Raw genomic sequence first — 14,324 nt, forward strand, 5'->3', positions numbered from 1 at the left:
GAGGAAAATTTAACTGAGATGGAAGGCTAGAATGTGATAGTAAGGAAGGGAAGAAATGAAAAAATTGTAGAAGAGAGTGCCCTGGGGTAAAGGAATGGAATGGGAAGCAGCCTGCCAGAATTTAGCACAGCACATAAGATTTTAAACTGATAGTCATTTTCAGGGCTAGATGTGAATTCTGACAATAACGGATTGGTTATGAACTGCAAATTAAAACTGGTGGAACTACAGGAAGGTAGAAAATTAAGGAGATGGGACCTAGATAAGTTGAAAGAAACACAAGCTGTAAAAAGTTTCAATCATTAGAGACGACAGACTGAAAAAATGGGAGAGAATACAATAAGACAAATAGACAGTTTTGTGAGATGAAACAGAGAACGCCGCGGGGGATCAAAAAATCAAAAAGACAAGGCCTAGACCTTCGATAATAAACGGTATACTGAATTTAATTGACAAAATGAATAAATATCAGAATGCTGCTAACGTAGCAGTCGAAAGTGATTACGGACGTCTAATGAAGGATGAAAGCTAACTTGTCTGTTATTTCAAACTTAAGCTGGCAATACTCATTACTTGCTTGAAGCGCTTACTCTGCAGGCCCATTTAATTAAGCATCTGGCTGTATAATCTGGCGACAATCTTTAACTTCGCAATATAAAGCGCAACGGAATATAGTGAATCCACTACAACCTGAAACGATAAATTTCAAGAATGATTTTTAGCCAAAAAGTTCAGTTAAGAACTTTTGTTGTAAATTAAGTCTTCGTCATAGCAAATGTCCATGCCATGCACATGTAGGACCTTTCTGCATAAATTTAACATCTGTGAGCATTGCAAAATCACGAAGGTAGAATAACTTCGCTGAGTACGAATGTTTTATAGGAGATGATCTGAAGAGAATGCCGACTGCGCTCCTACTTGTTGCCGCAGGTTTTTCTTTTCAACGACTCACTTTTTACAGCTGAAAATTATGCAATTTAAAAAGAAAGACACGAGCAGCGCTGTGAAATATGCAGAACAGCTGAAGAGACTAAGGCAGTTAAACGGAGAATAGGAGCATAGCATCGCATGTTGTAGACTGTGAGCGTGGCGAAAGAAAACGAAAGGAAATCTCGGAAGAAAGCAGTTAGATGGATACAAGATTTGTTTGTAATTCACCCTGTTCATGAAACACCTTCTAAAGGACAAACAAATGCACATTGAGGGTTATTAGTCAATATTATTGGGGTCTCATTAAGTGAGATACAAAACAAGGACAAAATAGCTTCTGTTGAGGAAAATATTTTTAAATAATAGTTCCCACGACTCGAATTGACTTGCATGTACGTATATATAGGCATGGATGCCGTGGAGTGAGTGTATAACCTGGTTCACATGACCATAGGACTGAAAGCCATTCACAAGATGAAACTTCCTGGCAGATTAAAACTGTGTGCCCGACCGAGACTCGAACTCGGGACCTTTGCCTTTCGCGGGCAAGTGCTCTACCAACTGAGCTACCGAAGCACGACTCACGCCCGGTACTCACAGCTTTACTTCTGCCAGTACCTCGTCTCCTACCTTCCAAACTTTACAGAAGCTCTCCTGCGAACCATCAGAACTAGCACTCCTGAAAGAAAGGATATTGCGGAGACATGGCTTAGCCACAGCCTGGGGGGTGTTTCCAGAATGAGATTTTCACTCTGCAGCGGAGTGTGCGCTGATATGAAACTTCCTGGCAGATCTTCCCATTCACAAGATGTTCCAATGTGTGTGAAATATTATGGGACTTAACTGCTAAGGTCATCAGTCCCTAAGCTTACACACTACTTAACCTAACGTATCCTAAGGACAAACATACACACCCATGCACGAGGGAGGACTCGAACCTCCGCCGGGACCCATTCACGAGATTCAAGTTCCGGTTACAATCAGAAAGCAGCTGGGACGCAGATAGTACACCGACTGAAGACAGGAAACGAACGGGCCTTCTGTACTTATCAACTCCTCTTGATGTCAAACAAAAATTGTGGCACGAAGAGAACCCACTACCAACGAAAGCAGTTGCTGCTATGAGGTGCCTGCTTGCATGTAGCAACTATACGGCCTCGTCACAGGGCCCGATAGGTTTAGGCATCCAATACGGCAAAATGATGGCCATACAGATTAGCAACAATTTACGAAATTTATTAATAGAAACTTTACGTTACTTAAGTGTAGCGTGATGGTTGTGCATGGAACTAGTTCAAACTGCACTTGCACTGATCTGTCTTTAGCTTTGGTCTTGTCTTGAATCCAATGAACACTTTTTTAATTGTATTTTCCCTTTATACAAAGGCGGGCCAGCAACGGCGTACAGGTGCCGCTCTTCGGCCAACAGAAAAAAATATAGGGAACATGGAGACATTTAAACAGAAATATATGAATGGTTAAAACAGAAGACACACACAAGAATAAAAATGAAGGCGTTCGTCACAAGACTCTGGGTCCATAAACAAGGTCCACAGTGCACACAAACGAAGGTAACCAGTTTTTCACTCGAACGAAGGAGCATACTGAAGATAATACTGATGCACAGAAACGAAGGGAACACCGATGCATTAAACACTGGTAACGATCTTTGGCACAGAAAACGCTGAACACACGTGATGAGAAGGGTGGTTGGAGGGAGGGGGGCTGCCACTGTATGTTGGGGCCAGGCAGGGGTGAGAAGGATGGGGGAAGAAGACAGTGGAAGAAAAGAAGAGAGAGGGGAGGGGAGAGGGTAGGGATAGGTGTGGAAGCCCGGGGAGGGAGGGAGGAAGTGAGAAAAATGGGGGGGGGGGGAGGGGGAAGGAAAAATGGATGGTGAGAAAGCGGAGAGAAAGGGAGCCCTGGAGGGAAGGGGGGAAGGGGGAAAGGAAGGGGAGGATTAGATCTAGTAGGATGGGTAAATGAAAGGAACGAGAACATCATCAGGGATGGGGAATTGGCAGAGGCCACCTTGGTCAAGGGTATGGAGAGTGTGAAGATGGAGAGCAGGTGGGATGCAATAGTACAGGCGCAGCAGTGGGGTGGGGTTGGAGAGGATGGGAGAGACAAGCAGGTGGGGAGTATCAAGGTTGCAGGAGGTGTAAAGGATCCGTATCCGTTCAAGGAAAAGAGGAGGGAATCAAGTCATATAGGATCCACATGGGGGATGGGAGATGGGTGGGATGGGTGAGGCGGAGTGCATGGCATTCCAGGATTTGGAGGGACTTGTAGTAGGTGAGAGGGTTGGAAATGCAGGTGGGGTGGGCATAGCAAAGGATGGAGCGGATGAGGGATTTATAAATGTGGAGGATGGTGGAGGGGTCCAGACCCCATGTATGGCCAGACAGGAGTTTAAGGAGGTGGACTCAGGTACCTGTCTTGGCTTGGACTGTCCGGAGAAGGGGATCCAGGGAAGGCGGCACGAACTTGTAAGTAATTTTCAGCCAGGTGTCCGGATACTTTTGATCACATAGTGTCGCTGTTAACAGCCATTCCATAAAATAGGCGTGCAGAATGTAAGACATACAAAAATATAGGTTACAACATTACTGCGAAGTGACAGAAAACGAGTGACTCTAGGAGAAAGCTATATCTGTAGAAGTATACATGCCTATGGCACATGGTGTTTGGTGAAAAGGGAAGCACTAGTTTGAATATTAAGAACTCAGACGGCAGGCCAGTAGAGTACTATGCAAGGAAGTGAAGGTTGGAAGATGGAATGAATGTTCAGAAGGGCTGTACGAGGAAAACGAATTAGAAGACAGTATTATAAAAAGGGAATGGAAAGAGAAGCAGATGAGATGAGAGATAAGATACTACGAGAAAAATTTCACAAATCGGTGAAGCCTGGCGTAGACGACATTCCTCAAACTTACTGGACTTACTGATGTCCTTGGGACAACATACTATGATAAAACTATTCCACCTCGTTAGGGAAATGTACGGGACTGGAGAAATTATTGAACCATCACTTCAATAAGTCATGGTAGCAAAATAGTGGCACGAATTATTATGGAAAGACTGGTAGATGCTCACCTCGTGGCAGAATAGTATGCGTTCTAGGGGAACGGAGAGACTCGTAAGGGAAAACTAATCTTACAAATTATCTGGTACAACTGCTGTCAATCCGATAGTTCGTTTGAACGCCAATCGTGCTTTACTGGGCATGATTCTATTACGGGTGATATGCTATGGCCTTACTTCGACATTTCAGCTGAATTACTTATCCATTTAAGGAGGAACTACAGTTGAACGTGGAATCCAAACCACGGTGCCAGTCGACATTTTTCGCACTAACATACATTGCCAGAGATGAAAGAAGTAGCAAGTGACAGATAAAAGTCCTAGGGCTGATCAGAAGTAGAAGCCAGGACCTTTGGGTCCAGAGTCTAGCACTCTACCATTGAGTCAGCGATGGACACAAGGAGAAAAAGCAATAACTTGTAAAGAAAGAACACTGCGGCTATAACAGCAGAAGGTCATGAAGGGACAGGCGTATTTGAAAAAGGAGTGAGCCAAGATTTTAACGTTTTCCTGAAAATATTCATTCTGTACATTGAGCAGGCAGGAAAGAAGCCAAGGAGAAATTTGAAAAGTGTGTTAAAGTCCAAGGGAAAGAAATATGTTTTTCTTAAGTTTCAAGATGACTATAATTCTGTCAGAGACGCTGGACGAAACGAAAAAAGTTTCTCAAAAAGAGAAATTTAACATCGAATATACAAGTAAGTGTTAGAAAGTCTTTTCTCAAGGAATATTTCTGTAGTTAAGCGTTGCACGTAACTGAGATATGGATGATAAAAAAGTGCAGACAAGAAAATAGAAGCACTTGAAATATGGTGCTGCAAAGGAATACTGAAGATTATACGGGTAGAGTGGATAACTACTGAGGTGATAGTGAATAGAATAGTGGGCAAAAGAAGTTTATGGTCCTACTTGACTAAAAGAAGAGGTAGGTTGTAGAACACATCCTGAGGCACGAAAGAATTGTTAGTTTGGTAATGGATAAAAGCTATAGAAGAGACACTGCACTAATATTCGAGAGGACGCGGTTGAAATCCCTACCGGTCATTTATATTTCTCGTGATTTTACTACATCGCTTATAATGAATGTCGGGATGCTCCCTTTGTAAGGCACGCCAATATTTCTTCTCCAGTTCAGTCTATGGTTCGTCTTTAATGATCTCCCCGTCAACGGGACGTTAAGTCCTTATCATAATTTTTTGCATTTGGGAATGCCACACGAGGATATGAACCCACTCTCCCTACTTCATGCTTAACATAGCACCGGTACTCAATAAGGAAATGCTTGGATATTGAATGATTTTATTAATTTGTAAATTGCTGCTTTGACAGTAAAGCGAGTATATATCACAAGACTGTCTGTAATCGAATCTTACATACGTAAAAATTCCTTATTCAAAATCCTCTTGTTTTGTTTTTAGTTCAAGTCTTTATTCCTTGTTAGAATTTACTTATCCTCAGCGCTGAGCCCTCAATTTCAATAACAAAATTCCACACCCCTCCACCTTATAATTATTGAGGCAAAAAAATAGTATTTGCCGAAGTGTGGGACAACATAAATTAATTAGAGGAGATGTAAAGCTGGAAGTTCCATACAAATATAGACAGACTGCCTCATAAAGATACGACCGACGTTGTTGCCGGAAGTACTGACTTTCTCCATTACATCAGGAGAGCTATTCACGAGATTTCGATGGTACGGACGACTTAAAGAGCAATACGATACTCAATAAAGCGGCCGTGTACTTGGAAGCCAGCCAAACAACTTGGCTAGTCTCGCAGGAATCGGAGACATGCTACATTCTCAGCTCTCAATACTGTCTTGGCTTTAAATTACAGTGGCAGAACGTACCCAATTTCAGCGGACTGCAGCTGCCTTACATAGCAACTTACGAAGCAAATGTCAGGGGTCTTGAAGGAAACTACCTCGTCCGTTTGCCATAAGGTAATGATTTCTGTGAGGTAATTGTAACTTGAGTTACTAGACATCCATCTATATATGATTGACGGTGACCTCAGAGGGATAAAGCATGTGTTACCTGATATCTTGCTTCATTCTTGTTACCTCAAAAACGAAAGACCACTGCATAAAAATGTGTTTCTGCCACACCCACTGCTGTAATTTCACTAATAAAGAAGTTGAACTATTATAAACAATTAATGAAAATGGTGGGATCAGTGAGGTGGCATTTGCTAAAACATTTATATCCAAATCCTTTATACGTTTCCCCACGACATCTCCGAACATTTTATCCCCTCGTCTTTTATTGTCAGCTAGGAGGTATTCACTGACGATAACTCCAAGGTGAGTCTCAAGGATTGAAGTTGTAAATTATTATTTAAGGTGCAAGAGCCTTAATTATCAATGCTAGAATAAAACTTTGAGCCCTGATTACGTCAGAAAATTTCTGAGATTATACATAGCATTCTCAAAAGACAAAAACAATACTAGAATGACTTCATAAATCTTGGGGAATTCTCTGTCGTCACCATGTCCCTTGTGACTGTGAATTTCTCCCCAGAAGTTCTCGATTCTTATATTGCGCCACAAAGCCTACTAGCCCACTCGTCTGTTCCGTAGTCGGCCTACACTTCTTCTTCCTCGATAATCGTGATTTTTAGTTTTCAGAGGTAATCTTTCACTGTTAACTATTTCCAGATTGTCACTCCACATCTAATGATTCTGCCCCTTTCTTACAATGAAGCTGTATGTTAGTACTTTTCCTATTATTGCTTCTTTTGTAAACTTATTTATTTTCAGAAAGCCTTTCACTCTTCTGTGAAGTCTCATTTATTGTGCCTATATTCTTTTTGTTGGCAACAATCCAGCATTCACTTCTATGTGTAAGGCTGAGAAAGTGTATGATCTTGGCTACATTGTTAATTTTTTCGTGTCCAAGATATCTGAAACTTGTTGTTTGAATTACTACTTCGTATCATTTATAACGTCCGTATTTTTTTTACAATCTTCACCTACTGCTTTTATTTCCTGGAGGAAATTTTAGTGCTGTATTCTCCACTTAGTCCGCCTTCGTAGCTACATGTTTGACTGCCACGCAAACGCAATACCCAATACTACCACGGATTTTACCTTGGTAGAACTGAATCGTAATGCTCTCACAAGGTGACCATCAGACCTGTTAAACATGGGTTTTATTGGGGTTTAGCTATGTTACAGATAGACCTGTACTGAGTGAGTATGTGGCGATCGGTTTTTCAGCCGACGCCGACAGTTTCCCGAGAAAATCTGTTGAAGTTTTATGCGTACCCCCTATATCCACGATGTTAATCATGTTTCGATCAAGTGAGCGTAGTACAGTGATTAAACTTCACGGACACCATACTAGCGTGTTTATTATTTATTAATTTTTTTGTTTATTAATATAGAATATCATTAAATTGTACCTTACGTGCAAAATTATTCAAAAATAGTCGTTTTTGCCTAAGTAATTTATTTTAAAAAATCAATGAAACTACAAATTTTCTTGGAATGTGTACTGCGTTTGTTACAGAATAGATTGCAGAATCGTCTTACTTGCTATTGCTGCAATCACTTGTTGTGCTACAACAGAATTCCGGATGGTATTTATCACAGACTCAACGGAAAAACAATTTCTAAGAGCCCTGCACTCGTTTAATTAAGCTACTGCCTTGCAGGCACACCGATTTTCCAGAAGCGGTACCGGAAAATATGGATTCTTTGAATAATTACGTCGATCAAGTTCGATACGAGGCACACGTATTTGTTCTTTCCTGTGAAAGCAGGTGCACTAAATTCATGCAGAATTAAAATATGTATTTTTATGGAGTCTCCCCCACCCCGTCCCCCCGAAACGATATCTGTATTACTCCTTAACAAGTCGGGATCATAAAATTTTAACCGGCCTGTAAAAATAAATGTCATCTGGTTGACAATTTCGATGTGGTAAACATTATATTTATCCACTGCACTACGCTCACTTCTTTCAAACAACGCAACATTACAAGCATACGCGGTACTCATGACTAACATCGATTTTCCCTCCAAGGTCTTAAATGTTTATCTTTTCATAAAAACTTCTAATTGTCCCTGTCAGATTAATTCGATAGTCCCTGTTTTACAGGACACTCCACAGTTCGTAACTACTTATCGTATCATTAACGTTTTGGACGTCTGCAAGTAAAATATGTCTATACCTTTTATATTCCCACATTTCTCAGTTATCTATTGGATCCTGAAGAATGGCGTCATCAGTTGAACGCCTTTTCCTAGAACCAATTTTTATTCGCTAATCTGCATTTTAATTGTGTACTTGAGATTAAAAGCACAATAGTGTATGCGTATTTCGTGTTTTAACTATGTAATGTCTTCTATGAATGCGTGAAGACATGGTCGAAAGAACAGACGCCACGCAGTCATATAACTGATTCTCCTAGATTCCGCGTAATTTCCCAATGTAGCTGACATCAGTAATCCCTTCCCTTTCCTATCCTTTCCCTTCTCCCCCCCTCCCCCGCACCCACCACCACCTTCAATTTACATATATGTAGCATGTGTCACAGTCTCTATCTACATGTGCGTAATAACATGAATCAACGTCGAATTACCACTCCTTTGTACACAAAAATTGCTTTAAATCAAATTCTTAGGCATATCCGTAAGTTGTTATTATCTCACAAAAACTTTTCAATCAGAATAATAAAGAAAAGTACAGAAAATAGCGCACGAAATACTGAAACATGCATGATATAAAGAAACAAAAATGAATTCTGTCTTGCATAAGGCGGAAATTTTCTCCAATGATATTTTACCTACACGGAAGTGGATGCTTTAGAATAGGTGACATAAACCTTTTATGAGAGAGGCTACGTGGAGTTATTTGGTAAGGAATTGGTATTGTTACCTCACCATTTCCCGACATGCGTAACATTAGGAAATGACTATGTAAGGAACTGGCTCAAAATTTATTCAGGAATAATCACAAGTCTGAGCTGATCTTCGAAATCCACGGATATGAATGTGTGTGAAAATCTCTCATGCGGACCGTAACACTCTTTTCGGGAAACTTAGTGCCACGACTGTTTTAAGGTAATCAGAAGTAGCATCTCGTGAGAGTCTGCAATGAATGTAAACAACTGCTTTAAGAAGATACAAATCTCCTTTCAAAGGCAGTCGCTAGTTACAAAACTTTGATTTATGGCTATCTATGACACTAAAATGCCTGCAGTGAAAGAGTCCATCTTTAAGTAGCAATAAATCCTTGCTGATCTTTTTTTAAAAAAAAGAATTGACGGCACTGTTCGTTCCTCCTGGGTAGAAATGGTTGGTTCAAATGGCTCTGAGCACTATGGGACTTAACATCTGTGGTCATCAGTCCCCTAGACATAGAACTACTTAAACCTGACTAACCTAAGGACATAACACACATCCATGCCCGAAACAGGATTTTAACCTGCGACCGTAGCGGTCGCGCGGTTCCAGACTGTAGCGCCTAGAACCGCGTGGCCACTGCGGCCGGCCCTCCTGGGTAGATAACTAGTAAAGAGTTCTATCAAGATGCCCTAAGATGACTTAGGGAGGACATGAGAAGTAAACCGCGAATTGAGAGGGTCGGTAGTCGATGGTGGCAATGCACGGCCGCATTCGGCATAAATTCCTTAGCCGCTCTTCTAATAGGCCTTGAAAGGGGAAGAGCAAAGACGGCCAAGCGACTCGGCTCATATCTGGCAGCTCGGTTGTGTACAACCTAAAATGAAATACTCCCAAGATATTTCGGCTCATCATCCCAGTCCCCACTTCCACTTCCGCACACAGTTTCTGACAAAACAGTTTTACAAAAAAATTAAAATAAATAACTGTATTGTGACATTTAAAAAAGTGAAAACGTTCAGAAGCAAGTTCAGCAGTAATGTTCAAATTTTCCTCTCTCTTCTCGGATATGAAAATAAATACTGTCTGTGGCTGTATCACACACTGCTGGCAACAGTTAATGGCTCATATCAATACGAAATATGCCTGGATGTCGAGCCTTATATCCCCCAATGGGCGGTCAGTTATGAGATGATCTGCCACAGTCCCTAACGGAATTTCGTACTGTGGCGGTGCGTCCATTTACGCACTGCTGCGCGAAGCCCAAAACGTTCTACCGAGTTTGGTCGGCAGCTACGCGGCTCAGCATACGTTCACCCGACGCGGAAACTTGTCGAATATCTCCTCCCGCCCAACAAGCCGGCGCGAGCTCACTGGCTGGAAACTGCCTGACGCAGACTCCGGCCCCGCTCTACACGTAAACAACACCGGCACGGCGAGTCTACTCGAACACTTACACATGCGCCTTTGCTACGAAAAACACCTCCTAAAGTTAACTTTCGTCCCTTTTCATCTGCGACAGTATGTTCTAGGCCTTTCTAAGGGTATTGGTAATTAATGAGATAGCGGACATAATCTACAGCACCACCTAAGAAACTGAATGCCACCACTACGCACTGCTAAAGAGATGACGACCTCCAACTTTGACATCCACAATATCTGGAAACTACGCTGTCTAGAACACTACCCACCAGAATGCCAAAGCTTCATGGTAAATGAGAAGCCGACCGGCTTCATTTAGTCACGCGAAGTGTGGACAACTTTAAACCTAATACGCACTGGCTACGGAAGAAGTGCTGATGCCCTCTCCAAACGGGGAAAGATACCAACTCTAAATTACAGCTGCGGTGCTGAAAAACAAACAGTCCAGCACATAGTAGAAGAATGCCCCGTTAGACATTACAAGGAACTCTTCCTAGCTGCAACAGAAGAGGCCTATCCGATTATATTCAATGTCTGGCTGTCAAAAATGGTTCAAATGGCTCTGAGCACTATGGGACTTAACTTCTGAGGTCATCAGTCCCCTAGAACTTCGAACTACTTAAACCTAACTAACCTAAGGACATCACACACATCCATGCCCGAGACCGGATTCGAACCTGCGACCGCAGCGGTCGCGCGGTTTCAGAGTGTACCGCCTAGAACCGCTCGGCCACTTAGGCCGGCTCTGGATGCCAATTTGTAAATAAATTGTATAGTAAGTCTACAACAATAGCGATGTTTTTGCCATACATTAAATAAAAATAAAATATATGTCATGTGCTGTTTGTTACATTACAATATTTTGACCGTGATAGTATTACTAATGGTTTCTTTAGTCAATAGGACTCAAAGTTATATATTTACTTCTGAAACACACCATAATCAGGGTACAGAAAAGTACAGCCTCTGAAACGTTTCTGAATGACATACAAGGATATTGATACTAGTTGCAGTAAGGTAAAATTACGATCGCCAGTCTAAATCGGACAAACATTGAAGTAAGCAACGAAATAGTACTTCTTCCAGGCCTTCATCCGGTGCCCTTTTGGTAGTGGTAGACGGCGCCCTTCCTCTCGCCATCCCGCCCACAGTCCCATCCCAATCTGGGACGGGATTTGTGAACCCCGCCTGTCTGCATCTATTACTAGCGCATGTACAACTGTGTCAGAGTTTTCGAAATGTCTGAGAATTATGTAACTGAGGTGGAACGAGGCTACCAGCCCGGAATTTACCCACTCGGATGTAGGAAACCACCTAAAACCCACAAACCACATCCAGGCTGGCAGGCACACCGGCCCTTGAATCTCAGGGAGGATTCGAATCGGGCCCGATGCGCCTCTCCGTATCCTGGAAACGGGTAACACGCGTTGCTATCTGGACGTGTTGTGTAAGCAAGGAAACTATGAAACTTCCCCTTAGAAAAATTAAGAATTACTGTGCTAGTAAACTTCTGCGTTATTTGATACAAAGACAGCTGAGCAAAACTAAACGTACTCAGACAGTTCTCTCTTTACTTATTTTGATCATCACTAAACTGACACACAATACTTTTTTAGCGCAACGCAATCTGACTTTCAATAATCCCTACAAAAGAATGGCCCTGACTAATAATAACCTATACCTTTCGTCAATCACTTGCCTCTCAAAAATCTTCGTTACTCAACTACTGCAATACAGCGAGCGCCAATACTGCCAGCTAAATAAAAGACTCTAACTACTTAAGGCATTAACTACCGATTGGCATAGTTATCAAATGAAAGATTTTCATAGAGAACAAACAATGTATTAACCTTAATAGTGTTCAAAACTCATAATACACACATCAGTTCATGACATCCAGTCTTACAAATTTCCTTTTTCTGACAGACACACGTCCGCTCTCAAAACACTGCCATCTCTCCCCCACATCCACCACTTTTGGCGGCTCACCTCCAACTGCACAACGCTACACGCTGTTCACATTCAACTGCCCAACACTACTCAAGTGAATATTCCAACAATGAGTCCAACCAACCACAGACTGCACACACCACAGTCAGTGATTTTCATAAAGAACGCTACGTGGCGTTACCAACATAAAAACTTAAACAGCCTACTTACCACTGTAATATACAGAGTGCACATTAAAAAAACCGCCAAACTGCAGGGACGCTTTTCTGACTGGAAATGGAAGCAAAAAGGTACTATGAACACTTGTCCGGGAATAGACGGTGTGCGTGCATCGTCCCACACCACAGTACAGACTGCACCCCATCCACGTCATAACAGACGTTCAAAGTGGCCTCCATGAGATGCAATGTACTCGTTCACACGTCGCATCATGGATTGCTGCACTCTTTCGCACATATAAAAAGAGAATTTAAATAAAAAGAAATAAATCAGTTTATATTTGGAAATTTATTTTAACATTGATCACTGAAATTTCAGCACATTAAACTTGATTCATAACTAAACTGGTGCCTCATTTAGGATTGTGAAAATGTGAGTTTGTAATCTTACGGAACACATCAAATATGGAGCCAAGATTGGGATACTGCATACAACACTGCATTCATAAAACAACACACGAAGAACGTTGAAACATATGCAAGAGGAAATTAACCACAACCAACCGATTCAATTTTCACCCAAAGAAGTTACGTTCGTAGCGCAATCCTGTCCGTCATGTAATTACCACACACTGGTATACTAAATTCATTCTAACTCTCTGTGAAATCTTCCCGAAAAGAATAGCTGTGGGCTACTTTGATGATTACACCACATGCTTCACGTGGTCAACTTGGTTTACACAAAGAGTGTAACTCCACAATAATTTTGATAATAAAAATAAATTATATCGAAAAGTAATTTACAAAAGAAAAAACCTCGAACTAGTTACTATCGTCTTACTATTAACCTGATGGGTCAAACAATTGTATAAGCACGTGGTACTGGTCTCACAAAGTACAGCCCACGTGGGTTGAACATAAAGAAAAGTTGCTATATTGAAAAATATTGTCAAGGCGAGACGCTGTAATCTCGCGAACATTCGCATTTAAGATTGATTACCTTAGTTAGAGTTACTGATCAATACGTGGTTCCACTTTACTCACAAAGTAGTGACAAGGCAATTAGCGGAAGACATTCTGAACTTCACATTCGAAATACACTGCGTTGCAATTTAAAATAACATTAGATATTTTAGAGTTAAACCTGAAATAAAGGTGATTAAATTTTCAGTTAGGCTGAACTTAAGAAATCCATTGTCCTACGGACTTAGCAGACACGCGCTTAGCCGGAGATCTTGCCACTTCAGACGATCGCCGCGGACAGACTGCCCTGGCCCGCTACCGAGCGTGCTTCACAAATACAAACGGAAGTGACCAGAGAGGCAGCTCCCTATACCAACTATGACAAGGAACGGACAGGACCATACTAAGAATAGAAACCTCTTTGCTTCTAGAAAGCGTAGCTACCTGTTCCGACGTTGGTCCTACTGTTCTCTAGCAGACAGGCTTGTCTGCTACCATCAAGCATGCAACTAGAAATACATTTACTCATTCAGCCTCTCACACAGAAGGGAAGGGGGATGACAGTATCTTATCATATACAATATATAAAAGAAAACGGATGTAGGTTCCGTATGAGACTGTGTGACATGAATTACATATAAACTGTGTTTTAAAGTGTAGTAGTGTGACAGATCGTTCTTGTTTATGTGTAAAAGTAACACGTTTCACTGCTCAGTCTCGTCCCAGATAGTCGGAAACACCACAGTAAATTTAGAAGAGGAATTTAGAAGAGTACAAAGTCATAAATAAACATCAATAGTAGCAAAATGAATAAAATTGACATGAGATAAGATATAAGATACTGCGAGAAGAGTTGAAACGTCTCTGTGAAGTCGTTTCATAAGACGCTTGTCGAATTCGTTACAACTTATTCACTTTACTACCTGATTTTAGCTCAATTCATGAACTCTTCCAGAAAGACTGAGCACTCA

This window comes from Schistocerca gregaria, chromosome 8 (assembly GCF_023897955.1).
Source record: "Schistocerca gregaria isolate iqSchGreg1 chromosome 8, iqSchGreg1.2, whole genome shotgun sequence".
In the NCBI taxonomy this organism is placed as follows: domain Eukaryota; kingdom Metazoa; phylum Arthropoda; class Insecta; order Orthoptera; family Acrididae; genus Schistocerca; species Schistocerca gregaria.